The 27,649-nt window shown below is 43.6% G+C and overlaps 1 protein-coding gene across 3 annotated transcripts in view; it reads left to right on the forward strand.

Moving 5' to 3' along the window:
- The window catches only part of SLC35F3 (solute carrier family 35 member F3), a 152,707-nt gene that overhangs the window by 37,811 nt on the left and 87,247 nt on the right, over positions 1-27,649 (forward strand). The window lies entirely within an intron of this gene.

The following is a 27,649-nucleotide window of genomic DNA, read 5'->3' on the forward strand; positions in this document are numbered from 1 at the left end:
TTATATGAATTCTTGATGTCCAACTAAAAAGTTGATCTTTCTGAAAGGCAGAGGTTAGGTTCTCAGAATTTGAAAAGGCAATCTCTGCTGACTCTGATAATAGGAAATGTCTACTGGGAAAAGACTTTTCAGTTCTCAGTCAGAGTTTGGCCATAATAGCTGCAAGTTTATCAGACACATTTCAGAAGAGCTTCCCTGGAGGTGAAGTCACAGATATTTTTCTAGAAACTGCACTTCAGATTATATTAGTCAGTAAAGAAAAACCTACATCAGGGCTTAGAAACCTTGTTGATGACCCTGTGATATTGGAACTCACCCAAGAGGAGAAGTCCTTAAAAGATTTATTATCTCTTAGCAGATTTCAAGGGTCTCAGCAAGGTAAAGGACCTCTCTAGATAAAGGAGATCCCCAACTTGAGTACATCTCATAAGTTAATGGATCAATTGTAATGTTTGAGATCAAATTTTGCACTAAAACTCAACTTCTTCAGGTATTGGATTGGGCTTCTTTTATGAACTTTAATTGCCATGGCTGCTTTTCTTAGAATATTGCACTTTCAGATTGCAGTTTCCTTACAGGGAAGGGGGAAAAAAGGAATGAGAGAAAAAAAAAATATTATCTAAACTGAATCATAGAATTATAGAATCAGTCAGGGTTGGAAGGGACCACAAGAATCATCTGGTTCCAACCCCCCTGACATGGGCAGGGACACCCTACCCTAGATCAGGCTGGCCACAGCCTCATCCAGCCTGGCCTTAAACACCTCCAGCAATCGGCCTCAACCACCTCCCTGGGCAACCCATTCCAGCCTCTCACCACTCTCATGCTCAACAACTTCCTCCTCACATCCATCCTGAACCTACCCATCTCCATTTCCCCCAGTCCTGTCACTCCCTGATAGCCTAAAAAGTCCCTCCCCAGGATTTTTGTAGGCCCCCTTCAGATACTGGAAGGCCACAATAGAGTCACCTGGGAGCCTCCTCTTCTCCAGACTGAATAGCCCCAGCTCTTTCAGTCTGTCCTCACAGCAGAGCTGCTCCAGCCCTCTGAGCATCCTCCTGGCCCTTCTGGACACACTCCAGCATGTCCACATCCTTCTTGTAATGGGGGCTCCAGAACTGAATGCAGTACTCCAGGTGGGGTCTCACCAGAGTGGAGTAGAGGAGGAAGAGAATCACCTCCCTCGACCTGCTGACCACAATTCTCCTGAAGCAGCCTAGGATCCAGTTGGCCCACTGGGCTGCAAGAGCACACTGCTGGCTCACATTGAGCTTCTCGTCCACCATCATCCCCAAGTCCCTCTCCTCAGGGCTGCTCTCCAGCCAGTCACTGCCCAGCCTGGATTTGTGCTTGGCATTGCCTCAACCCAGATGCAGGACCTTGCACCTGATCTTGTTCAACCTCTTGTTGAACTGGCTGCACTTCTCCCCAGAGTTCCTGCAAAACCACAGAGCTGCCCAGTTCCAGGTGCAGGGTTGTGGGAGATTTGCTTAGCACTTGAACATAGAAAGGAGATATTTATTATCTCAGCATAGTTGTTTTATTGTGAAATTAAAAATCCCACAGTGTTAGTGAGTGCAAGTAAAAATCCAGCTTCATTTAGTGTAATATCTATAGTCAAAACTCTAGAGGCTCTCTTGATAATATGTATATATAAGGCTATATATTAAGGAAGAATGGTGATAGTGAGGTGTGCTGGTTTGAGGCTAATTGGAATATTTTAATGAGAGAAATTAGATCATTGGTTGTGAAAAGAAAATAATGATGAAGTCTATGTCATTCACTGGTTTGCTGAGGGGGATATAAAGCTAAAATGTCAACAACCTGTCCCACTCTGGCCTGCGATGCTGCTCCCTTTGGCTTCTCCTTTGACCTGCTATGATACCTCTCCTCTAATCTTGTTTAGCTTAATCTTAAGCTTAACCAGTGTAAGGTGTGCTGGTTGTTTTGTGTGTCTGGGAAGGTAAGGGGAGATAGAGAGGGTAGCTTTAAGCTATTCTGGGCAGTTTTTCATTTTCTGGGAGGGGGCTTGGGTTTCTGTACTATTTCTAGTTTGTGTGACATCATAAATACTTATAAGTATATTGTGTACATATGCTTGTAAATTTTCCTTTGCTGTAAATATAGCTTCATCTTACTACCAAGCCAGCTGAGCTAGTCTGGTAAATTCCAATAGTGGTAGTGGGAAGTTCCTAACCCACCACATGAGGAAATGGTCTTCCAAGTGCATCTCAATATTGGGTGCCTGTTTCTGTCTGCACTCAGCTGCAGACATCAGTCATCTACCTGCTGCTTACATCTTTCAGACAAGCACATTGTTCTTTCTGTGATTGAGAGGCACAAACTGCCTCATTATTACAATTCTCATCATCCTTTGTGTGCTTCTGTTTTTGGCCATGTTTGAAAAACTGATTGGTGGCTAGTTTGTGTAGCTACTGCCTGTCTTGCTGCTCAGCTGTAAGTTACAGCATAAACACTGCCAGCTTTGTCATAATCTTCTGTTCCTTTTTGCCCCATACCTAGATCTAAGTCTTGATTGAAAGCAGCAAAGCTTATGTTATTCTCAGAGACTCAAATAAGCTGTTGACAGGATGCATTACTGGTAAAAGGAGATTCAGGTAAACCTTTGGCTTCTGTGAACTCTTTCTGGGTTGACTTCAGGAGAGATTTCCAGCAATGTTGTTTGTAGTTGTTCTTGTGTCAGGCAGAGAGTTTAATTTCTTAATATGAATCATAATCTGTATGTGCTTCTTTAACCATCTCTAACAAAAACTGTCTCTGTGTTGGTTCAGGGATATGCATGAATAATAAGCCTTGCAGCCACTATCAGCCTTGAGACAAAGAACTTGTGTGGATCAACAACCTGTGACAAAAATAAATACACAACATTTTTTTTTTTGCCTTTGAGCATTTCAGGTACTTTGGTTTCTCTTAAGAAGACTCTCTTGAGTCTGCATCCTTTGAGAAAAGCTGTAAATTGTTCCACTGAGAACAGTTGAATGTTCCACGGTCTTCAAGTCTTGTCTGTAGAAGAAATGGTGTAGAACTGGGTTCTACAGCAGTGGTAGCTCACAAGCAGAACAATCTACTTCCACAAGGAAAGCAGCAATGCATGTAAATCTTTTCAGGTGGCATCTTCATCCTGTGATGATGGTATACACTGTGACCATAGCCTGTCGTCTGCATGGTTTAGAGATCAGATAAGAACTTACTCAGCTGTGACTTACTGAAAACCCACTCCTCTAGGAGTCTTCTGTGAGATTCTACCTTCATGACATGAACAGATGAAAAATACATTTCTCTGTCTACAGGAATACACTAACTCCCCTCTACAGCCAGTGGATATAAACACCTCTGCTGGGACCTTTTAACATGTGGTCAGAAACAGCATCAGATAAACCACTTCCTAGCAGAGCAAAGCCTTAGGGTTTTCAATCTTTGCAGCCCTTGGTACAGGATGATGGGAAGCTTTTTATAGTGGTGCATGCCCTGAATTCCCTCGTTGCATCCAAGCTCTTAGGGGAGTTTCTTAAATATTTTTTTGAGAATCATCCCAACACACATGGAAAAAAAACTTATATAAACTTGGGGCTTTGAGCAAACAGATGAATGTTGATCATTGGGGTCTTCAACATCCAACTTTCTTGTTTCTATAGAATACCTGTCACTGAGGAAGTGCTGTGTTCTATGCTACATAAATATTCGTCCATGGAAAGATTTTTGTACAAAGCTCTGCTTATCTCTGAGCCTCCTTTGGGAGCCAAATTCGCAGAAGCCTATCTAGGAGTTCTAAATGGTTTCAAATTGCCACAGATGTCATCACTGTTAGAGGCTTCTTCTGGCAAGCTTGAATTATTTGTTTTATCAATTGCAAGTGAAAAGGGATTTTTCATCTTCTCAACCAATTTTGTTAACAAGTGTGGCTTGACAGCTCAATTCAGGATGCTGATAGCTTTTATGCCAGACTTCAGAATACAGTGCCCCAGGGAACATTCCATGAACTATACCAATTACAACTTTTAGCTGTGCTTTCTTTGCCCCTTAGTTTCAAGCAGAGGGATTGAGGAGAGTCTTATTTTGTGTCCTAGTTTCACTGGGACAAAGTCCTAGGCCAGCCATAGCCTACAGGCCATTAGCTGTTTCAAGTCAGCCAGGGCAGCTGACCTGCCTTGGCTCACAGGTATAGCCTGTGAAGCCAGATATGGGTTAAATGTAGACACACTCTCTTCAGCTGACATACTTATTTTCTAGATTATTGGGTCACTGCTGCTGGCACACTGGCACACACACTGGATTTCCTGATCTCCATGAATCAGATTATATCAATTTGGCTTTAAAAAAACCTTGTGTATATATTCTCAGTGTAGTGTAGGCACTATCAGGCCAAAAGCTATGTTTTCAGGGTGCACTATTTAGGGTCATTTACCCTGCCTCTCAGGCTGTTTGGCTTAGGTGCTATATTAAAGAGCCAATACCATGCTCAGGTCTCTAATGGAGTCCTACCTAAAGGAGGTTGTAGTGAGGCTGGAGCTGGTCTCTCCTCCCAAATTACTAATAATAGGACAAGAGGAAATGGCCTCAAGTTGCATCAGGGGAGGTTTAGGTTGGATGTTGGGAAGAAGTTCTTTACTGAGCAGGTGGTCAGGCACTGGAACAGGCTGCCCAGGGAGGTGGTGGAGTCACCATCCCTGAAGGTGTTTAAAAAAGAGTGGATGTGGCACTTGAGGCTATGGTCTGGTGATTAAGGATGCTGAGATGTAGGTTGGACTGGGTGATCCTGGTGTCCTTTCCAACCATAGCAATTCACAGTGATTGAGTGTTGTGCTGAGGGATTTGGTTTGGTCAAGGACTTGTCAGTGTGGTAATGATTGGACTCGATGATCTTGGAGGTCTCTTCCAATCTAAGAAATTCTATGATTCTATAATTAAGACTTAGTTCTCATGTCTCCACTGAACTCCATCACGTGGAGTACAAATTCTCTCAACTCCTGTACAGGTTTTGTGAGACAGTGTTTAGTATTTTTTTTTATGATCTTGGGATTTTTCATCTTATTGTTTCCTGTGCACATACATCTGCAAGCCAATGAGCATGGCTGAGTTGAAAGTTTCCCGTTGTGATGAAATGCCACGAGTTGCTAAGTAACATGCTTTGTTCATATTTTTCCTTTCCCTTGAGAGTATTAGAAGGTTTTGACTTTTGTGTTTCTTCCTGATAGCAAATGGATTTAGTAATGGCACTTGCATGGGAAGGAAGTTGTTCAGGTTTGTTAATAGCTGCTGCTTTCTGAGGTTAACAGGTTATGTGTTCAGCTTCATTACAATTGCCCCTGACTGGCTGAAGATTTTAATTGTGGATATGGACTAAGAGGGTCAAGGATTATGAAGTATTCACCCACTGTGAAACCCTGCATTTTGCTTTTAAGCACACGTTCCAAGCCGCAGTGTACGGGACGTGATCCAGTTGACGGACCTGAAAATAAATCACATTCTTACATGAGGATGGCACTTTCATTTTTTATCTGGAGGTGCTGTACCTCTTGAGGATTCCTGAGAAATGTTGTCAGTACCCAAATTAATAGCAGAGACTCTCCTTCTAAGCACAGCTGTTTTACAAGTGAAAAGTATTACTTTTTCTCCTAACGGTTCAGTTAATGGCAGATACTCTGGGATTTTCATACTATACTCAGTCTCTCAAAACTGCCTTTTGATGTCAGCTAATAGCAGCCATTTTTCTGCCATGACCCAATTTTGAATTGCTTTTCATGCTGCATTCACAGAAATCGGTGGTATTGGGAGCTTTCCTGGAAGTCTGTTTTCAGTTTTTTTCTCTTTTTCTCTTTTTGCCATTTGATGCTTTCTTGGCTCTAGTTTGAATTTCCCAGAGACTCAAAATATAGCTAACAGAACCAATACCATAATAGGATGCCTTCTCCTCTCCCCTCATCCTCTGGAAAGAAAGGAATTAGATGTAGAGAGGAAGAAGGGTAAAACACCCAAATAAAAAAGTCTTACTTCAGTTTGGAAGTTGAAAGCATATGTGCCAAGCCTCAATGACCCCCACCCAACCAGTGATGTAGCAAAAATTAGCTTGCCAGCCAAACCAAGAGATAGTGCTGCACTGCACACGTTCAAGGAAGAGAGGAGGGAAAGAGAGAGCAAGAGTTGGCTGTGAACTCCCTTACACAGGGAGATACAGAAAATAGAATCATAGAATCAAGCAGGTTGGAAGAAACCTCCAAGATCATCCAGTCCAACCTAGCACCCAGCCCTATCCAGTCAACTAGACCATGGCACTAAGTGCCTCAGACAGACTTTTCTTCAACACCTCCAGGGATGGCAACTCCACCACCTCCCTGGGCAGCCCATTCCAATGCCAATCACTCTCTCTGGCAAGAACTTCCTAACATCCAGCCTAGACCTCCCCCAGCACAACTTGAGACTGTGAACAGAATGCACAATTGTGATGTCCTCTGTGCTCTTCCAAGACTTTCTAGCCTCTCTGGATGACTTTCTCTATGGTTATATCAATTAACTGTTAACTTTCTTTAACCTGCAACATAGGTATTTCAAATTCTTTCAGTGCCACATCTGCAGTTCTGGTGGAAGCAGAATAGCAGGTGTCTTGAAGATCACCATGACATTGGGAGCAATTGCAGTGTTGTAGATTTCCCTTAAAGTCTGAGCATAATGAAACTGAAATGATTCTTCACACAAAGATTTCATTGTATTCACCACTTGTCATGGAGGCAGGGGATTAATGTGGCCAAGTCAGGAATTATAAAAATAGAATTATTTTCTTGTCCTGAAAGCCCACCTCCAAACTATATACAAAACTAGTTTAGGTTTAGCTACAGATTCTTGTTTGATTGGGAATTCTTCAAAAGGAAGTTATGGACAAATGTAGAGATTTAGGAAGTCAGGAAATGGAAAAGGCTAAGCTATAAACACAGCTTTACCCCACTATCTATCAGGCTGAGCAGAGAATTAAGGGGACAGCAGGCTTTGTTCACAGAGGTGAGATAGGTATCCAGCAGTGATGCCTTGCTGGATTTCTCTGCTCTCAGCTGCCTCCTGATGCTACAAGCAATATCCAGTAGTCTGGATCTCTGCAGCAGAAGCCCAAAGGAGTGGCAAAGACGCCAAACTCAGAAATGTCTCAAGACACAGCTGCCACAAGTCAGGGATTCGTGGAAGCGACGCTGCCTCAGCAGTGGCAGGGGAGAGCCAAACTGGGTCCCAGAGTACCTGGGTACAGGTGCTGCCAACAGCACTCTCAAAAGGACCCCAGGACTTGCCAAGCTTGCAAGTTTGCACAGAATGGTGCACAAGTGGGGAGAAGCGTCCAAAAGCAGGGACCATGTAAAACTGAGAGCTGTGTGAAAAGGTAGGAGCTGTCCAAAAGTGAGGCCAGCCCAAAACAGGAATTCTGTCATGGCAGGAACCTGTCCTGTTGGGAGCTCTGTCAAGGCAAGAACTTATTCAAGGTGGGAACTCTTTCAAGGCAGGAATCACCTTTCTTCTTCTCCTTTGCTCTATTTATGCTTCTAGACAAAGTGTCCGTTTCCCATTTTATACTGGGCCAAAAACCCAGCCAGCCACCAGCACAGGCTCCCACACGGGGGTCAGCACAGATGTGGAAAGGCACCTCCTGCTGTTTCCCCTTCAAGCCTGCAGGGCTGGGGGGAAAAGGCAGTTTTCACACCTTCTTCTCCCTATTCAAACCCGGGGAGGGGGAGACAAAAGAAAGGAGCTTGGAGCACTCCAGAACATCGCTTTGCTGGAATTCTTTTTCCCAGCCAAAAGCACATGCCTTTAAAATACTGTGTCACAGTACTCAGAGATACATTGATACTTCCTCTTCCTTTGTAAACTAGCCAGTGGGTAGTTTTTGTCTTTAATTTTGCTTTAAGATTTCCAAAGGTACACCTCACAAGCCCCTACATATTGTAGGCAAGAGCATCCCTATAAGGCAGTCTTGCTACAATATATTCTGCATGTCTACTTCCAGCTAAACAAGACAGTTTAATGCCTTATCACTGAGAAAATACAGGTTTGAGCCTTCCAGATTACAGCAGCCCATGGAGACACTTTGCCTGGGCTGGGAGCCTAGCAAGTGAGAAGTAAACTGTAACTTTGTCAGAGCTAAACTGAGCCCTGGGAAAAGTTACATATGAATGCGTGCACACATACGCGTGTTTTTTACACACACAGTGTCAAGTAGTCCAGGATTAATTTTGTTCAAGGGCTGATAGCATCACTTCAGGTTTGAGTTGTTTGGGTTTTGGTTGTTTTTTGTTTTTCTTTTCTTAAGTGACTGTAACTTCTGTCTGTTTTTTATCTCTTTTTATTCATATTTTAGGCATTGTGTGAGGAGTGTTCTGAGCTTCAACACAGCTTCCATAAATTGTTTGGAACTGAACATGTGTTTAAAAAAACAAATGCAAACTGAGAGCATCTCTGATGGTGGAGCCCTGAGACAGCAGAGAGGTTTGTGCTCCCTCTTCCGGCCATAGCCACTCGGTACTGCTTAAACATCATCCTGAAGCTCAGGATAGCAAAATCTTTGGCGTGGCTGAGGTAGTCTAGAGGTCAAGAGACCCTACCGTAGGAAGAAAGTTTTTCTTTGCAGTCACGATTCCAAGTTAGGGGGAGAGAAGACGGCACCAGCTTTCTTGGAAAGAGTTTGCTAGCATTTGGGTTGATCTGCCAAAGGAATAGTCAAAGTATATGGGTGTTTAGTTCAATACATCCAGGAAGGCAAATCTCAATCTGCTATCTTTCATCTTCTGTCTTTCATCTGGTCTTCTTCCCATCTTGTTTTTTTTAACTACATTTTTTAATCTCACAGTCCTTGAAAATAGCTGTGATGTTTGGTGAAGGAAGGGCTCACACATTCACACTTGAAATCCTCTTAAAACTTTAGTAGTTGCACTCTACAGGGCTGCCAAGTTTTCTCAGCTGCTAGGGCTGGGAATGTTACCACCCCTCTATCCAGCTCCTAGGATAGCAACTCATAAAGACTACTGTCTCAAGCTTGCTCTCCTGACCTTCCTCATCCTCACTAAACTGCATCATGTCACAGTGAGATCAACAATGTCAGTGAGGAGATTGGTAGGCCATGGCAGTTGCTCCTTTGTGTGTTATTTTGGAAGCTCAGTGGCAAGAGATGGGTGCTCATGAATGAGGCCAACTGTACGTTTTGGAAACCTCCATCTCATGTTGCATGAATTGTTCCCCGGGACAATGTGCTTGTGACTTTGACACCCTGCAAGGAATACTCTTGTTAGGTCTTTTCTCTGGACCTGCCTCACAAAACACTGCAGGAATGAGCACTGACTACTGATACTCCTTAGGAAGGGTACAGCAGTGAAGTTAACCATTTAAGCTTCTCTAACCCTAGGTTAATTCAAAGTGGTGCTGCATGTTTGATATCCATACTACAAGCAATGAAACAGAACCCCATGTCCAGCTAAACTCCTGTGTTCACCCTTAACTTCCCAAAGTTACATAGTTCTTTGTAGCTCCACAGTTGCTAGTTTTTTCTGTCCAAAAGCTCCAGTTTAGATGCACCGTTGATGTCAGCACTGCATGTACAGTCAGGAAGTCCCTGAGATATGGTGATTAAACTTCTTTAACTATATGTAAATAACAAACTTATAAATAAAGAAATCTGCTACTTTCTGCATTTGAGAAGGGCATCAAAGCTGCTGAGAGGCCTGGAACACAGCCCTGTGAGGAGAGGCTGAGGGAGCTGGGGGTGTGCAGCCTGGAGAAGGGGAGGCTCAGGGGTGATCTACCTGAAGGGAGACTGTAGCCTGGTGGGGGTTGTTCTCTTCTCCCAGGCAACCAGCAACAGAACAAGGGGACACAGTCTCATGTTGTGCCAGGGGAGATATGGGCTGGATGTTAGGAGGAAATTCTTGCCAGAGAGAATAATTTGCATTGGAATGAGCTGCCCAGAGAGGTGGTGGAGTCACCATCCCTGTAGGTCTTCAAGAAAAGCCTGGCTGAGGCACTTAGTGTCATGGTCTAGTTGACTGGATAGGGCTGGGTGCTAGATTGGACTGAATGATCTTGGAGGTCTCTTCCAACCTGGTTGACTCTATGATGTCTGAGGAGATGCTCAGCTGCTAAGCTAGTCTTGAAGTCAGTCTGTTTCCAGGGATGGAAGGCTTCATAGGCTCAAATAAAGCGAGGCTGAGGAATTGCTTGCATGTGGAATTGTATCTGAACACAAGGTGGCACTGCAGGAGTTACTTTTATGCGTTTTGATTTTCTAAGTTAAAGGTCCTTGCAGTGCTCTTAATAGGCACACGGGGCTTTTTTTCCCTTCCACATCTGTATTTCAGGAATTAGTACGGGCATATTTATTGTAAAATAAACAGGTATCAACCACAGCAGCATGGCTTATCTAATCACAAGCACTGCAATTTTTGCTCGGAAAAAATCTCAACAAACACAGTGCAAATACTAAATCCTTCCCCTCCTGCCCCATGAGAACTTATTCTCTCTCTCTCTCTGTATATATATATATATGTATATATAAAGAATTTTAAATTATAGAGACTGAATAGCAGCAAGAGTGTTGACTTGGCCAGCAGTGTGCCCAGGTGGCCAAGAGAGCCAGTGGCATCCTGGCCTGCATCAGGAATGGTGTGGTCAGCAGGAGCAGGGAGGTTGTTCTGCCCCTGGACTCTGCACTGGTTAGACCACACCTTGAGTACTGTGTTCAGTTCTGGGCCCCCCAGTTTAGAAGGGACACTGAGATGCTTGAGCGTGTCCAGAGAAGGGCGACGAGGCTGGGGAGAGGCCTTGAGCACAGCCCTACGAGGAGAGGCTGAGGGAGCTGGGATTGGTTAGCCTGGAGAAGAGGAGGCTCAGGGGTGACCTTATTGCTGTCTACAGCTACCTGAGGGGTGGTTGTGGCCAGGAGGAGGTTGCTCTCTTCTCTCAGGTGACCAGCACCAGAACAAGAGGACACAGCCTCAGGCTGCGCCAGGGGAAATTTAGGCTGGAGGTGAGGAGAAAGTTCTTCACTGAGAGAGTCATTGGACACTGGAATGGGCTGCCCGGGGAGGTGGTGGAGTCGCCGTCCCTGGGGCTGTTCAAGGCAAGGTTGGATGTGGCACTTGGTGCCATGGTCTAGCCTTGAGCTCTGTGGTAAAGGGTTGGACTTGATGATCTGTGAGGTCTCTTCCAACCCTGATGATACTGTGATACTGGCATGCTAAGATGGACTTGTTTTGTTGTTCTTTATCATCCATCTCCAGTTCCCCTCTGCTTTACTTTGCCTACAGATGAAGTCTAAGATCATTGGTCAAGTGAAGTGGCATTATTTTCATTCTACTTTTTACAGTGATTCAAGAGGCTATCCAGTATGTTATATATAGCACTTCTAGCACCTATTAAAACAGACAGCAGCTGCAAGTGAAAATCCATGCTTTTAGCTATTAGCCAGTCTCAAGTTTATCTCCAGGACAATATATGCGAGTCTGTGGTATCCAGAGCTTGTTCTATTGGTTTGCTGTTGGTCTAGGACAAATTGACTTGTAATGAAAGATGAGCATGTACACAGATTTGATCCTTTCATCTTCAGTTGGCAGGGAGGGGTAGCTCTTAAAATGTGCTGGTCATACAGGTCCATTCAGGTTTTCCAATATACACAGAGAGCAGTAATATAATGTAGGGTGGACCACTAGATAGATAAAGAACTGGCTTGTTGGCTGCACCCAAAGAGTGGCTGTCAATGGGTCCATGTCCAGGTGGAGGCCAGTGACAAGTGGAGTCTCTCAGGGAGTAGTCCTGAAATTAGTCTTGTTCAACATCTTTGTGGGTGCCATGGACAGTGGCACTGAATGCACCCTCAGCAAGTTTGCTGACAACACCAAGCTGTGTGGTGCAGCAGACAGGCTGGAGGGCAGGGATGCCATGCAGAGGGACCTGGACAGGCTGGAGAGGTGGGCACAAGCCAATCTCATGAGGTTCAGCAAGACCAAGTGCAAGGTCCTGCATCTGGGTCAAGGCATTGCCAAGCACAAATCCAGGCTGGGCAGTGACTGGCTGGAGAGCAGCCCTGAGGAGAGGGACCTGGGGGTGATGGTGGACGAGAAGCTCAACCTGAGCCAGCAGTGTGCACCTGCAGGACGGAGAGCCAACCTGATCCTGGGCTGCATCAGGAGAAGTGCAGCCAGCAGGTTGAGGGAGGTCATTCTTCCCCTCTACTCTGCTCTACTGAGACCCCAACCTGGAGTACTGCATCCAGTTCTGGAGCCCCTATTACAAGAGGGATGTGGAGATGCTGGATTATATCCAGAGAAGGGCCAGGAGGACGATCAGAGTGCTGGAGCAGCTCTGGTATGAGGACAGACTGAAAGAGTTGGGGCTGCTCAGTCTGGAGAAGGGAGGCTGCATGGTGACTTTATTGTGGCCTTCCAGTATCTGAAGGGGGCCTACAAAAAAGCTGGGGAGGGACCTTTTAGGCCCTCAGGGAGTGACAGGACTAGGGGGAATGGAGCAAGCTGGAGGTGGGTAGGTTCAGGCTGGATGTGAGGAGGAAGTTGTTCAGCATGAGAGTGGTGAGAGCCTGGAATGGGTTGCCCAGAGAGGTGGTTGAGGCCCCATTGCTGGAGGTGTTTAAGGCCAGGCTGGATGAGGCTCTGGCCAGTCTGCTCTAGGGTAGGGTGTTCCTGCCCATGTCAGGGGAGTTGGAACTAGATGACCCTTGTGGTCCCCTCCAACCCTGACTGATTCTATGATTCTGTGTCTTTGCCGTTACTGATATGGAGATGAGGATTTGATTTGAGGAACTGGCCCATAATGGGCAAATGAGAGGATAAAATAGTAAAGAGATAAATGAGCAAAATATTTCTCTGCAGCCCCAGTGGCTAGAGTGCAATCTTTGGATTTTGGTTGATAATTTTAAAGAACTGTTGATCCAGTATATTTGCTTTCATCTTCAAAGCCCTGAGTTGAGAGGAGGTGTGGCAGAGTGAAAGAATGTGAATTAGAAACTCTTAAGGAGTCCATTAAAGTGGTTTACAAGATCTATTTGAATTTCCCTACCCTAGAATTCTCTTTTTGAGTTTCTTGTGTTTGTTTTCTTTACTTTCACAATCCTCCTTAGAAGTGGTTTTGTAAATGACATAAAATGTTAATCTTTTTAGTGCTGTACTGCTCCTGTACTTAAGAGTCATGACCCTTCTATGACACTTAATTTGCACTGTTTAAGTATTTTTGTCACTATTGATTCCCCCAAATATGTAGATATTCCCTTTCCCACATCACATTTAGAAGGTGTGTCTTAGATCAGCCTTTTCTCATTCTTTTACTTCTGGCTCCTATGGAGCTGTCTTTTACAGCTCTTAAAGAGCTTATTTCCTGAGGATCAGGACAAGGCAATTGGATGTATTCACAAGGCAGGCTCAGTTAGGTGTAGCAGCTGCAGGAGAATGTGGGCAAAGCTGACACAGACCACTATGATCAGAGCGATGCCACATGGACTCCACACAATTCAATGTGAATTCCACCAGAGAACTCTATTGTTTGTTCTAACTCCACTTGTATAGTCTTGAGCATAGAGCACACACCTACACATTAGCATGATCTAGGCAAGAACAACCCAGTCTTTTACACACATCATGCCTTGTTTTTCTCATTAACTAGATGCCCACTTATCTATCCTTTCCCCAGGTAAGATATTCTGCAGCTGTGGGAACCAAGGTCGGAGCACTCCGTCTGCTTGTTATTATTCCTTCTCACATTGCATTCCCACAGTTAGGTAGCCGTTGTGGTAGCCAAACATTTCCCTTCTGGGAGTGAGCATCTTGTGCACTTGCTCTTTACTGCCCTCAGCCAGGTGCATTGGTGTGTTCGCATGTGCAAAGACAGGTTGCATACTTAGCAATGAGTTTGTGTTGACATCTTAAGTGCTGCAAACTTCTTGGGGTTCTGCTTGGTGGGGCCTCAGCTGTGTCAGAGCACTAGGAGATATAGAAATGGAGGACCTCTGGAACATCTCAAAAAACAAGGCAATGTTTTAATTCTGCAGTCTCCACTGCAAGCATGTGAAGGGTTGCCAGACATGCATGAAGTGTTGGGCAGCCAATGAAGCTTGCAGAGCAAGTGCTGTCTTTGTAAAGCACAGCTGGGGAAGGATCTTCACTCAAAAAAAAAGAAGAAAAAGGGAACTTAAATAAGAATAAAATGACGTGTGAATGTAGAATACCTCTTTGAAATTTAAATTGAGTACTTCCACAAAGCTCATTGCTTTCCAGAAAGTCTCTCCCCTGTAGTTAAAGATTTTACCAGCAGTATTTTTTTTTCCTGTGGTACAATTCGTACCTTATCTAAATGTTTAACCTCTTTTTATAAGAGATAACTATCAAATACTTTGTGCTTGAGTATTGTACCTTAGGAAAGTTGCTTTTGAAATTAGTAAATCCAATAATATACATTTTGGAAAAGACAGCAGGAATTAATTTAATTCCCAGAGTATGCATTAATTTCTGGTGAGTAATGCTTCACACTCAGAGCAATTAGTCATATTTTTACATCTCCCAAGATTTATCATGATTAAACTTGCTGCCAAATGCCAGGCATATTCAGATGTATTCATAGCATAGCAGCTTTTGGTTGACAAAACTATCTGCAAAGCATTGTACACGTTGACTCTAATCAATTGTTGTAAATAAGACTTTCAAGTACTTCTTCCCATTGCTTTGTTTCAGCAATCCATGGCTTCATTTTATTTGAAATATGAAGATTTTTTTGGCAGTGCAAAACACAGATACTGATGCTACTGTTTAATCATCCTTTTTAAGGATGCATAGCTCTTCTTTCTGTGAGCCCATGAGCATAAACTGAGCATAAGTGCTCAGCATAACATCTAAGAGAAATGGGAAAATGTGGGAAGTGCAGCCTCTTGTGATTCGTGGGGTGTGTTAGAGCAATGCTGAGGAGCTTTAGTAGAACAAGAGCTATCTGCATTATAGCAGGGCTCTGGAGAGCAGGCCAGTCATCTGCTACCATCTTAATAGCAACTGAAAACCTCTGTGTGCTAGTTTGAGCCTAGCTAGAATATTTTGGTGAGAAGAATTAGATTATAGGCTGTGAAAAGGATACAGTGGTGATGTCCACTCATAGGCTTGCTGAGATGTATAAAAACAAGAACACAAACATAGATAACAGAATTGCTCTTGAGCTCTGGGCTGCATGCACTTCTCTCTTTCACTTGCTGCCTAACTAATCCATCTGCTTCCTAACCCCCTTGTCTGATCCTCTAAACTCACCTTGAACACAAGGCAAAGTCTGGGGTAAGGTAAGAGGGGTGGGAAGAAGGTGGAAGGTTGGTTGGAAGCCCCTCCTGGGGACTCTGGTTTCTGGGGGGGCTGTTGTATTTCTGTATTACTTTTTAACTTTCATATTTCTGTCTATAGCTGTATCTATTGTAAATATCTGCTTGTATATTGTGCTAAGCTGTAAATATAAAGCTTCATTCCTGAATTTTCCAGCTCAGCTGAGTCTAGTCTGGGTGACTTTCTTAAGTGTGTCAGTTGAAGTGCAGAAAGCTCAAGCATTAAAGAGGATTACAAAAGCAAGTCAATATTTATACTATTCCTAGTGTCTAATAAAGCTGATTCTGAACACATTTAGCAGATTTACCAAGTGTATTGAAGCAATGGACTACTCGTCTACAAAACACTTAATGGAAGAACATTGCTGGCAAATGTTGTCAGAATAACTAGCCCTATGGCAATTCCTCCTGCTTGAGGAGTGTGTGTGCATACTGCAAAATTAATCAAATGACATTGATACTTCCTTTAGTAGTATTAAAACCAATTCTGTTAATTCAAAGGGGCTAACCAAAAAAGTAACCTTTGTTCCTTCAGCTTAGCCATTCTAAATTCTCTTAGGCAAGATGAGCACTAGGGTGGATTTACTTGATCTTACAGCATTTACCAGTGGGAAGGTGAAATACTAAGGCATTGATACTGAGATTTTCGTCTTTGTGCCTGTCTTGATCCCACATGTTACAGTGTTGACTTTGGCTCAACAAAGATCCCGTGCCCTGAGTAGCAAGCTCAGATGTGGAGATACTGCAGGAGCACGCATTCATACTGCAATGGAAGCAGCTCCTGTCCTTAGGAGGCAGTCTGTGCCAGTCTAGAACAGTGATCAGGGCTCACAGGTTAGAACCTCTGAAATGGACAGAAAACAGCATAGGTGGTAAAGTTAAGAAAATATGGTGACATTAATTTGTTTTCTAAAGCCCATTTGTACTCTACAGAGAGCATGTACTGGAATCTTTCAGCTCAAGACTTACCACATAGAAGCAATTTCAGTAGCTTTCCATCCCTCCACTGTGGCTGCAGAGCATCCCTGCTTATACTGTAGCACACTCGTACCCTGAGAAGTAAAACAACATTTTAATGTTTTGCACTATAAAACTGAATGTCATTTAATGACTCATTTCTGGTGAACTATCCCCAAAACTCTGTGCCTCTATTGGTTTGGAAGCTTGGATGGCTTGGTTAGACCTTCCATCTCTCCTTCATTTCTCTTATGGGTTTGGTCATTTACTATTACTAAACAGCAAATCCCTTTCAGCAGTTCATCTATCAGACAAATCTTGTGTGGGCTCCCCCAACTGCAAATCAAGAGAAGTGTGATGGTTTGGGTGTTATCTGCCTCCCCACTCTTGTGAAAATCACCCAGACTAGACTCAGATGAGCTGGAAATCATAATGAAGCTTTATGTTTACAGCTTAGCACAATATACAAGAAGATATTTACAATAGATAGAGCTATATACAGAAATATACAAGTTAAAAAGGTAGTACAGAAACACAACAGCCCTCTCAGAAACCAGAGTCCCCAGGAGGGGCTCCCAACCACCCTTCTATCCCTCTACCTTATCCCAGACTTTGCTTTATGTTCAAGGTGAGTTTGGAGAATCAGCCAGGGGGGTTAGGAAGCAGACGGATTAGTTACACAGACAGCAGGTTAGAGAGAGAAAGGAGGCAGCCAGAGCCAGAGAGCAACTCTGTTATCAATGTTTGTGTTCTTGTTTTCGTACATCTTAGCAAGCCTATGAGTGAAGCAGACATCACAGCCTATAATCTAATTCTTCTCACCAAAATATTCTAGCTAGGCTCAAACTAGCACAAGAAGGAAAGGAAGACAATAAAAGAAATTAGAATTATTCATTTCACACAATTCTGTGAAATCAGAAAAAAAAAAGAACTTGGAGTAAAGAAACAATTTTAAATAATAGATTTCAAACTTCAGAATAGTCTTCCTATGGCAACTAAGAGATATATCTGCAAAAATGAACTGAATGCAAAATTAGGAAGGGAAAGAAGAATCATTCCTTTGGCACACTGCCTTAAAAGGAAGACTCCATTTTAAAAAACAACCCAAAACAAAAAACCAAACCCAAACAGCAACAAGAAAACAACCAACCAACAAAGAAACACCAACAAAACTCCAACCAACCAAAACCCATAAAACAAACAAACACATAAAATACAAGCAAAACAAATGAAAAAAAAACCAAAACCCAAACTAAACACAAATGAAAACCAAATAAAATTTGGCTGTCAGCTCTTAAGAATCAAACCAAAAGTAGTTTGGAGAGTAGGATTCTGTCAACTCACAAGTCACAGTAATGATACCTAACCCAAACTATTTGTGGCAATAAAATTATTTTGTGAGTCTCTGTGCTAGTTTGAAGCTGGCTAGAATGTTTTGGTGAGAAGAATTAGATTACAGGCTGTGAGAAGAAAACCATGGTGATGTCTACTTCACTCACAGGCTTGCTGAGATGTATAAGAACAAGAATCCAAACATAGATAAGGGAACTGCTCTCTGTCTGGGCTTTGGGCTTCATTTTTTCTCTCTAACCTGACCTGCCATCTCTCTGATTAATCCACCTGCTTCCTAACACAACACACACACACCCCATCTGATCCTCCAATCTTCCTTGGGCACAAGGCAACGTCTGGGGTAAGGCAGAGAGGGGTGGGAGAAGGTGGAAGGGCGGTTGAGAGCCCCTCCTGGGGACTCAGGTTTCTGGGAGGGCTGTTGTGTTTCTGTATCACCTTTTAACTTGTATGTTTCTCTATATAACTGTATATATTGTAACTATCTGCTTGTATCTTGTGCTAAGCTGTAAATATAAAGCTTCATTCAATTTCCAGAGCCACTGAGTATAGTCTGGGTGATTTGCAAGTTGGGGGGGGGGGAGTAACATCCAAACCATCACAGTCTTGAAGTATGGTAACCCTGATCTCTGAGGATGCAATGCACCTCAGCTGTTAATCATTGATCATTGTCTAAAAGAGAGAGCTGATACAGCACCAGACACATTTGCAGGAGTCAAAGAGCGTCACCACCAGTAGATCATAATGGAAGTGCTGCATCTGAAGTATCCGGTTATGGATTGTTGTCAGGAACTTCAGAAAGTAACATAACCAGTAGGTTCAGGTTGTGCAACTTCTCAGCACATTCACTGAGTGGACAGCTCTCTGTCCTGGTTTAAGTACACGCAGGGGAGCCAGAAGGTCTGGATCTATTCATGGCCGTGTGCTGTGACCTTGAACAAGTCAGGTTAACATCTCTGGGCTCCTGCCTATGCAGTGTTATGTCTATGCTTAGATAAAAGTGTTTAAAATGTTACTATTGTAGTCACTACTGAGGGCATCTTTACTCTCAAAGCAATGGGAATGACAGGATGATGAGCCAAAGAAAGGTTTCATGCTTCTTCTGTGTGGAGTCACAGGAGTTACTAACCTCTAAGTTCACACGTGCCAAACTTCAGTGTTATGCATGTCTTTCCTCGAAGGAGTAACTGTCACCCTAAATGCAGGTGCATCAGAACAGCCTTCTCTGCACATCATCCTAAAGCCTAGGGTTTGTAAGGAAATGCCACTCCTCCCCTTTTACAAGGCATCTTTTTGGTCCTCCATTCAGGTCCTGTCAACCAGGACACACCTCAAGCTTCTGCTTAAGCCTGCTGTGTCTCCAGGACATCTGTGTGCAGGAGAGGAATGTGAAGGGGTATCTTAAAATCTATTTCTGATCTCAGCATGTTGCACAAGCAGTGATGCTTATGGGGCTGTGTGGGCTTACACTGGACATTCCTCAGGGACTGGCTGCTCCTAGGCAGATGCTGCACATTCTCACATCCACCTGTGAGTCCCCATCCAGACAACCAGGCATGCTAGGCTCCTAAGAGACCTTGCTGCAAAGCTTCAAGTCTTAGTAGCCTGTGTAGACCTGGCCAGCTTTTGTGGAAGCTTGGTTATTCTCACTGTACAGAACAGGTTGCAACAAACTGAGTCTGACAGCCTGGTGTAAACCAGCAGTATTTCTGACAGTTTGGGTCTGGGGGTTTGGTTTTTTTTGAGGGGGTGGGGGGATTGTTGATTTGGTTTGGGGGGGTTTCTTTGTTTGCTTCTTTTCTTGATTTAATGAAAATATAATCTTGACACAGGAGCTACAAAGGTGTGGTCCTGTGGTAGCTGAGTAGTGCACGTCTAGGACATAATATTGTGAGCCCCTTGCATGCTCTTCAGCAGCGTCTAGGAGTGTAAACTTTGCTGGAAGAGCAGCGGTGAGATGAAGCAGTGAAAAGATGTTGTCTGTCTTGATTGTGGACACGAGAGGGCGATACAGTAATACAGACTCCTGCGTCTCAGCGGTCCTGCCTGCGTCTGGAAGATTGCAATAGGGATTGACGTTTCTGGGTGCTTATCTGAATTATTAGTAGTCCATCCATTGCTAGTCATACAAACCTCTGCTGTTCGCAATAAAAGACTCTCAGTCCTGTTCTGTCTTACGAAATGCATGACTAAGTAACGTTATTGTGTCTGGACAGGGCCAAAAGAAACGATCACTAAATCATTTGTTCTTTACATGATTCATCTCATTCTGGCCCCATCCTTTTTCATGCTGTGCTTTCAAATCAGCAGCGGAGAAGAGTTTGTACAGGCGTGACTGCACCTTCCTCTCCTGGCTGCAGAGCAGGTGGAATCTCTTATTTTACTTTGTTTCTAGCCATGCACTGGGATAGTATTGGTTATGTAGAAGGTAAAAAAAACAAATCAAACCAAGCAAAAAAAACCCCAAAACCCCCAAAACAAACAACAACAAACAAACCCAAAAAACTATCCAAACAACAAACAAACCCCAAAACCCACCCAAACAACAATAACAGCCCAAATTGGGAAAACTGGATCGCCACAGGCACTGAAAGATGACATTGCTCTTTGTGCAGCTTTGGAGGTGGCTTTTGTGCAGGAGGCAGTGGGTGGTTTTGATTTTCTGCTCCTCTGTGACAATGGGAAAATAATAGTTGGGACATGAACATTAAGAACTTTACTGTCTGAGACAGGGAGCTGTGAAATTCTGTCAATATTAATATCAGAAAAGCTAGAGCTATGTTTTCATTAGGCTGTTCTGCTACAGGTTTTCTTTCCTGGAGCAGCTCTGGCAGAACAGGAGCAAGAGGGAGAAAAATAAAAGGAATTAATCTGACTTTTTTCTGCAGGGTTTTCATCACAGTACAGGAGTGGGAGGCAAAAATAATAGGAGTGCACTGCCATCAGGTAGAAAATTAATAATGTAGAAAACTGCATGAGAACTCAAGCATTTAATGTCCCCTGCTGTGTGATGGGAGTTTAGGTCTCCCTGGTATTCATAGTTTTCAAAGAACAGATGAGAAGAGGCTCTAGTGGCTGAAATCATTATGAACCCTGATTTTCAGCCTGAAGCAAGTCCTGGAACTCCTTTACAAGTTGCAAATGTTGAGTGCATATAGTTTGTGGTTGCATGAAACACCTGGAATATTTAGATACAGAAAACACTTCACCTCAGAAAGCTGTCTTTCCTGGTTGTCTTGCCACTAGCCTCAATATATTTGCCCCCAATATATTTGCCCCCACCCCATTGTCACGTCAGACTGATCTTGACTGGAGTCTTTAGTTATTACTATAATCCAAAGACTAAATCCTGTCCCTTATAGTCAAGCCTGCTACTGTTTATGCTTTAGGAGATTCAGGTCATTATCGGTTCATGCTTCTGTGATCAGCGGGTTGAATAGGCTTCTTAGAATTCAAAAGCAGATCTCAATCCCCTTTCCTTTTGCAAGCACTGAGAAACTCAGCCTTTGTCTCTGTTAAAGCAGGTTTTGTGGATGTGGCTGCACTGGCAGATTGCAACCCTCCTAAATTTACTACTTACCAGGAGAGATTTTTTTTGCCTGCACAGCTTAACCCTGAACAGCTTACAAAGTATGGTAGATCAGAAAAAAAACCGGTTTCCTGCCAGTATGACAGCTATACTGGGCAGTTTTCTGGTGGAGCTGCATGCTTTATCAACAAGACATTTTTTCTCAGTCCTTGATGCTCCAACTATTCTGGTGAAGCTTCTGGCCTGTGGGTGAGGTCTGACTATTTTTGGGGTGATACTGAGTTCTACCAGTTGTATCTGCATCACTGCCAGTGAAAGATGAGATGAGCAGCAAAGGTTTCTTCCTACTTCTACTCTCCCACTATTTGGCAGAGGGGAGCAGGTAGCCTTTCTCTCACATACTGAACCGATCACCTTCTATGTTGCACAGAAGCCAAGGGGAAAAGGCTTTCAGCTGATGTGTGCACTTGATGCTGATTTTTCACTTACTTGAATGCGTGTGGAAAAAAGCCATAGTAACAAAAATTAGTTACAGATGAAGCACCATGGAGCACATTTCCTGAGAATTGTGTCAAGATACTTTCCTTGAACTGTCCAAATAACTTCAATCCCACCTCTAGGTGGTGCTTTCGTGTTCTGCACTGTGGTTTTGCTACCGTGCATTGTGTATTACTGATTTAGTTCCCACCACAAAAGAGGTACCAAGTAAGATGCACAGATACTTTTCTGAACTTGAACCAAAAAACTGAGGTTAAAAAAAAATAAATTAAGTAATATAATTGTCAGCACATTTACAATAAACTCTGATATGGTAAATTTTCTCTTATCACACGTGATATTGAGAACTTTGTGTGCTAATTTGAGGCTAACTGGAAATAAAAATGTGATGGTTTGGGTGTTACTCACCCCAAATTCTTATGAAATCACCCAGACTAGACTCAGTTGAGCTGGAAATTAAGGAATGAAGCTTTATGTTTACAGCTTAGAACAATATACAAGCAGATATTTACAATACATACAGCTAGATGCAGAAATATACAAGTTAAAAGTAATACAAAAACACAGCAGCCCTCCCAGAAACCAGAGTGCCCAGGAGGGGCTCCCAACCACCCTTCACATTCTTTCCATCCCTCTACCTTATCCCAGAGTTTGCCTTACATGCAAGCTGAGTTTGGAGGATTGACCAGGGTGGGGTTAGAAAGCAGAAGGATTAGTTATACAGAAGCAGCCCAAGGAGGAAAAAGCACAGGCTCCCAGAGACCCACACCAACTGTCTTATGTCTATGTTCTTGTTTTAATACATCTCAGCAAGCCTATGAGTGAAGTACACATCACCATTGTTTGCTTTTCACAGACTATAATCTAATTTCTCTCACTAAAATATTCCAGTTAGCCTCAAACTAACACAATGTGTGTAAAGTTTATTCCAGTCACTATCTCAAATTAATTTTCCTCTAAAGTAATTAGCTTCCAAATAGGATGTATCTACACTAATACTGAGAATTTTTAACTCAGTGGTTCATTCTGATATGAATTCCAAGTTCTTGGTCTTTATGCTGAACTAAAACAGAGTAGTAGTGAGCCATATGGAAACAGTTGTGACTTTTAGGAACAACTGATAGGATACAAGTGTCTTTTTGTGTCTCTTTCTGCAGTAAACACTTACAGAAAGAATCCAGGTTCAAATCATACACTTGCCTTGTGTTAGCAATAAACAGCCATTTGTCAGCACTGCTCTGTTTTGAGAACTCTGTTCTTTGACATTTCAGGGTTTCTTTCCTTGAAAATGTTCCTCTGTGCTGCCCAAACTACAGTTAACTCTTCTCAAGTCACTCACAACACAGTGAGAAGCTCAACTCTTCAAATTTATTGCACCACTTCACATCCAGAATATTAAATAATCTTGATTTTAGCATCTGCTACCCTGGGGTGCTTGCCAGCACATTCATCAGTGCCTTTTTGTGGTTCAGGTAGAAAGAAATGTGTTTTTTCAGCCCTTTCTAACCTGGGAAGGATTAGAAGAAGAGAGAGTCAATCTTCCAGTATTGTTGACCTGAAATTAGTGGACAGAAATGGGACAAGAATGCAGAATCATGTTTATCATAGGCTGAGGCAGAAAAGGATCACCTAGCAAATACATAATATGGTATAATTGACCTGAAACTAGTGGACAGAAATGGGACAAGAATGCAGAATTGTGTTTATCATAGGCTGAGGCAGAAAAGGATCACCTAGCAGATACATAATATGGTATCATTGACCTGAAACTAGTGGACAGAAATGGGACAAGAATGCAGAATCGTGTTTATCATAGGCTGAGGCAGAAAAGGATCACCTAGCAGGTACATAACACAGATCAGCCATGGGAGACCAGTACATGGAACAAGAGACTGACAAGAATGCTGTCAGAGTCTGAAGGGATGAAACAAGGAAAGCCAAGGCTTGGAACTGAACTTAGCTAGGGACATCAAAGTCAACAGGAAGGCTTTCAAGTATATAGGAGATAAAAGGAGAACTAGAGAAAATGTGGGCCTACTGTTGAATGATGCAGGTATGATGATGATGGAGGATGTAGAGAAGGCAGAGTCACTGAATGCCACCTTTGCTTCAGTCTTTACTGCTCAGGTCAGCCCTAAGGAGTCTCTGTCTTTGAAGATAAGATCTGGAGGAAGGAAGACTTTGCCTTGGTTGAGGAGGAGCAAATTAGAGTACAATTAAATAACTGGATTCCCACAAGTCCATGGGTCCTGTTAGGATGTGCCCATGTATGCTGAGGGAGTTGGCAGAAGTCATTGTTGGGCCACTCTCCTCCAGGGCTTTTCAAAGATAATGAACCAGATCAGGTGCCTGAGGACTGAAGAGAAGCCAATGTCACTCCAGCCTTCAAAAAGGGCAAGGATCCAGGAAACTATAGGCCTTTTGGCCTCATTTCCATTCTCAGAAAGGTGGTGAAACATCTTGTTCTGGGCATTATCTCAAAGCATGTGAAGGAAAAGAAGGTTATCAGAAGTAGTCAACATGGATTCACCAAGTGGAAGTCATGGCTGACTAATCTGATAACCATTTATGAGGGCACAACTGGATGGGCTGGCTGGAGAGTTGGGGAGAGAGAAACCTTATGAAATTCAGCTGGGGCAAGTGTAGGGAGCTGCACTTAGGAATCAATAACCTCATGAATCAGTACAAGTTGGGGGCAAGTTGGAAAGCAACTCTGTGAAAAAAGACCTGGGGATCATGGTGGACAACAGGGTGACTGCAGACCAGCAATGTGGTGCTTTGGCCAGGAAGGCAAATGGTATCCTGAGATACTTCAAGAAGGTTCAGGGAGATTCTCCTCCTCCTATACCCTGGTGAGGCCTTATCTGGAGTACTGGACTCCCCAGTTCATGGACAGTGAAATGCTTACAATGGTACCACAAAGGGCTACAAAGATGCTTAGGGGACTAGAACATCTGTCTTATGAAGAATAGCTGAAGGACTTGTGGCATTTTAGCCTGGAGCAGACTCAGGGGAGATCTTCTGAGTGGTTATAAATACTTAAAGGGTGAGTGTCAGGTGGATGGAGGCAGTCTTTTTTCAGGAGTGTCCAGCAAGAGGACAAGAGGTAATGCACACAGATTTGAACATAGGAAGTTTCATCTAAACATGAGGAGGAACAACTTGACATTGAGGGTGATGGAGCAATGGAACAGGCTGTCAAGAGAGGTGGTGGAGTCTCAGTCTCCAGAGTTATTCAAAGCCTGTCTGGATGCTGTCCTGTGCAACCTGCCTCTAGGTGAACCTGCTCTAGCCAGGGGGCTGTATTGGATGATCTCCTGAGGTCCCCTCTAAGATCTATCCTTCTATGATTGTCTGATCCAGGGAAAAGTTGAGCAGAATCTCTATTTCCACAGTGCGTGGATCATAAAGCAGGGATAGAAGTCAGAAAGCGTGAGCAAAAGAAAGGATACAGGGCCCAGAACTGGACACAGTACTCAAGGTGTGGCCTGACCAGTGTTGAGTACAGGAGAAGAATAACCTCTTGGTTCAGTCTGTTTGCTGGAAGGTGTAAAGCCTGCTAGGCTATAACTGAAGGCAGCAGCTGATTATAGAATATTGTTCAGGATTTTACAGTCTCCAGTTTAAAGTACTTCCCTAGTAGTGTTATAGAGAAAATCCAGAGATGCATTGGAGAACCTTTTGATACCTTTCTCATACTTAGAAGGTGACTGAAGACAGCAGGGTCACCCAAGGACTCTATGTTTTCACACTGAAGATGACACCACCATATAACTGTTAACAGTGTGATGCACTTTTACCAACACTCACCTGCTTCACAGTTTCATGAAACAGTTAAGGAATGAGGGGATTTATGTTTATTTCTAGTTGAAGGGTGAAATCATGAACAGAACAACATTTACTTCCTCTGTTTAAATTTCAGTTGCTTTGTTTGAAAGAAGCCCCAGCCAGAAGGCTTTGAAGCTTACCTTCGGTTGGCTATTTTAAGCGCTTTGTGGGCTGCAGCAGAGCAGGAGGGGGATCACTGGCAAATCAGCCTTATGTTTTTGACTGGGAAGTCTTGTGACATTTTAATAAGTTGGATCTTTATGCAGCAAAAAGACTGATAAGTGTCTCATGGGTGAGCTTCTGCTTCCAAAACAGAAACTCCTTTGTTTGGTAGTAAAGCACTTTCTGCATCATCCTTGCAGAACGAGAGAGACTTAATGGTTCGGATCCCGCGCGTGCTAACGTCACGTAGCATGTCCAAGAAACACACCACTGATTCTGCCTGGGGATTCATTGGCAATCATAATAATTCAAGTCAGAGTAGGCTAATTGTTTAGAATCATAGAATTGTAGAATCAACCAGGTTGGAAGAGACCTCCAGCATCATCCAGTCCAACCTAGCACCCAGCCCTAGCCAATCAACTAGACCATAGCACTAAGTGCCTCATCCAGGCTTTGCTTGAACACCTCTAGGGATGGTGACTCCACCACCTCCCTGGGCAGCCCATTCCAATGCCAAATCACTCTCTCTGTATCACACCCACACAGCAAACACAAAACCCCATAAGGACATTTTAAAACAAAAGCAGTACTGATATTGCTGTGCAGAAGGAGGAGAGGGGAGATGTGTTATTCCCATCTGAAGCACTCCCTGCTTGTAACCCTTTCACTGGATGTCCATTGGATGAAAACCTTTCCCGAAGCATTTCATCATTGCTTCAGTACAGACACAAATTTTGCCCCAGAGCTTTTGCCACTGATTCTAATTACATTTGGAACATATTCACTGCAAGAAAAGATTGTCTTGGGAGACGGTTGAGAGGTAATTTCTTCTGCTAACAGCTCTTCAGAACATCTAAAACTCAAATCCCATTTTACAGTATTTGCAGTATGATCTTTTGATCTGATTTTACTACTGTCTGCAGTGGAAACGTTTCTACCCTTTGCTGCCATGTAGCCCACTTGCAAACTAACTGATGTACCCTGTAACAACTTGGAATAACAAACTTTGGTCTAATCTTGCAAGGATCATTTGCCTTCCAGCCTTAGAAATTTTGTCTCCTTTTCTAGGTTTCTGGAATAGAAGTATCTTTCCACCCAGAGACAACTTTTAAATCTGAGAGTCACCCAAGATGATCAATGATATCTTCCTTGCATACTGTGAGGAAGTAGATAATACTTGTCAGGACTGATTTCTCCCTAACACTTCATAGGATCATACAATCAACCAGGTTAGAAGAGACCTCCAACATCATCCAGTCCAACCTAGCACCCAGCCCTGTCCAATCAACTAGACCATGGCACTAAGTGCCTCAGCCAGGCTTTCCTTGAACAGCTCCAGGGACAGTGACTCCACCACCTCCCTGGGCAGCCCATTCCAATGCCAATCACTCTGCCAACAACTTCCTCCTAACATCCAACCTAGACCTACCCTGGCACAACTTGAGACTGTGTCCCCTTGTTCTGTTGTTGGTTGCCTGGCAGAAGAGACCAACCCCCACCTGGCTACAGACTCCCTTCAGGTAGTTGTAGACAGCAATGAGGTCCCCCCTGAGCCTCCTCTTCTCCAGCCTATACACCCGCAACTCCCTCAGCCTCTCCTCACAGGGCTGTGTTCCAGGCCCCTCACCAGCTTCATCATCCTTCTCTGGACACGTTCCAGTATCTCAACATCTCTCTTGAATTGAGGAGCCCAGAACTGGACACAGTACTCAGGGTGTGGCCTGACCTGTGTTGAGTACAGGGGAAGAATAACCTCCCTCATCCTACTGGCCACACTGTTCCTGATCCAGGCCAGGATGCCATTTGCACTCCTGCCCACCTGGGCACACTGCTGGCTCATAGAATCATAGAACAATTAGAGTTGGAAGGGACCTCCAAAGGTCACCTAGTCCAACTCCCCTGCAGTCAGCAAGGACATCCTGCACTAATTCAGTTTGCCCAGAGCCCTGATGAGCCTGACCTTGATTATCTCC

The sequence above is a fragment of the Pogoniulus pusillus genome, chromosome 18 (assembly GCF_015220805.1).
Source record: "Pogoniulus pusillus isolate bPogPus1 chromosome 18, bPogPus1.pri, whole genome shotgun sequence".
Taxonomy (NCBI): Eukaryota; Metazoa; Chordata; class Aves; order Piciformes; family Lybiidae; genus Pogoniulus; species Pogoniulus pusillus.